At 49.7% G+C, this 1,774-nt stretch overlaps 1 pseudogene; it reads left to right on the forward strand.

Moving 5' to 3' along the window:
- Nucleotides 1-735: 735 nt before the first annotated feature.
- On the forward strand, nt 736-1,241 carry LOC116904492 (annotated as a pseudogene).
- The last annotated feature ends 533 nt before the right edge of the window (nt 1,242-1,774 follow it).

Consider the following 1,774-nt stretch of genomic DNA (forward strand, 5'->3'; position numbering starts at 1 on the left):
TCACACGGTGGCTCACAACTGTCTGTTAACTCCAGTCCCTGGGAACCCAACTCTTTCACATAGACACACATGCAGGCAAAACACCAATGCACAGGAAATTCAAATAAATGACTTTTAGCTGGGCAGTAGTGGTACACCTCTAACTCCAGCACTTGGGAGGCAAAGGCAGGTGGATCTTTATGAGTTCGAGACCAACCTGGTCTACAGAGTGAGTCCCAGGGCAGCCAGGGTTACTACACAGAGAAACCCTACTTGGATTTAAAAAAAAAAAAAAAACAAAACACGGTGGACCACCACGCTGTACTGTGACTTATTTTCACTGTTAGCTACACTAAGATTCCTCATCAAGACATCACATTTCAATCTTGCCAAGACTCCATTTATGACATAAAACAAGTGACACAAAGAGACGTCCACCATTTAGATCCTTTGTATACACAGACTCCGCAATGGAGACGTCTATTCCTCGGCTGCTCCACTCGCTACGGAGAGCTCCTGCCTCGGACAACAAACACTGCTTCAAGACTTCTAGATCTGTTGTAGTTGTGTTGCTCAATTCATTTTGTGAACTTATGCTCAGGTGACACAGATATAAAAATAACATGCAAAAAGTTGTGAAAAAAAAAGTTTTAAGCTACACAAGCCAGGCCCAGTGGTGGCACACGCCTGTGATACCTCAGAGGCAGATCAGGAGTTCAAGGGCATCCTTGTCCACTTAAGGACAGCCTGGGGGACATGAATCTCTGTCACAACAGAAAAAAAAAAAAAAAGAAGAGCTCTTTTCTTCAGTGAGGCGGCCAGCGGGACGGCAACACCCACATCTTCATGAAGACCCTGGTGGCAAGACCATCACTCACCCCATGGAGAATGTCAAGGCCAAGATCCAAGACAAGGAGGGCACCCCCGCCAGCAGAGGGATACTCCCCGGCAAACAGCTGGAGGATGGCCGCACCCTGCCTGACTACAACATCCAGAAAGAGACCCCTTGCACCTGCCTGCGCCTGCGCAGTGGCATCATGGAGTCGTCCCTTCGTCACCTTGCCCAGAAGTACAACTGTGACAAGATGATCTGTCGCAAGTGCCACACATGCCTGCACCCCCCACCCCCTGCAGTCAGCTGCCGCAGGAAGAAGTGCGGCCACACCCACAACCTGCGCGCCCAGAAGAAGGTCAAATAGAGCTGGGCCATACCTGGCCTGTGACCCCGGGACCAAGTAAAGTCCCCTCCCATCGACTGGAGCGAAGGGAGGAGGGAGGAGGAGGAGGAGAGAGGGAGGGAGGGAGGGAGGGAGGGAAGCCAGTCAAAGCAAAAGGAAATTGTCACGGGAACTTGAGGGATGACCATGATACCTTTCCTCCTCTGCACTCAGGGATTCCCTAAACAGCAGCAGAGACACCATAGAAACAACAGTCGGTGCCACTGACCAGCCTCTCTGGTCAGTGTGGCTCTGGCTGTCTGGTACTCATGTAGACCACACAGCAGACCGGCGACTCTGCTTCCTGAGTGCTGAGATTAAAGGCGTGTCACCACGTGTATGATCTTCTTATTTGGCAGGTTTTTTATTATTTTAGGATAAATGACTGAGCCTCAAAATACTTAAATTAATCACCTAGCACCCTGACAAGAGGGGAGAAGGGCAGGTCACACAGTTGCCAAGCTCCAGGCAAGTGGCTCTTAACCTTCCAAATGCTGCAAACCTTTACTTCAGTTCCTCAGGTTGTGGTGACCCTGAACCATAAAGTTATTTTCACTGCTACTTCAAAACTGAAATGT

This window comes from Rattus rattus, chromosome 6, assembly GCF_011064425.1.
Source record: "Rattus rattus isolate New Zealand chromosome 6, Rrattus_CSIRO_v1, whole genome shotgun sequence".
NCBI classification, from domain to species: Eukaryota; Metazoa; Chordata; class Mammalia; order Rodentia; family Muridae; genus Rattus; species Rattus rattus.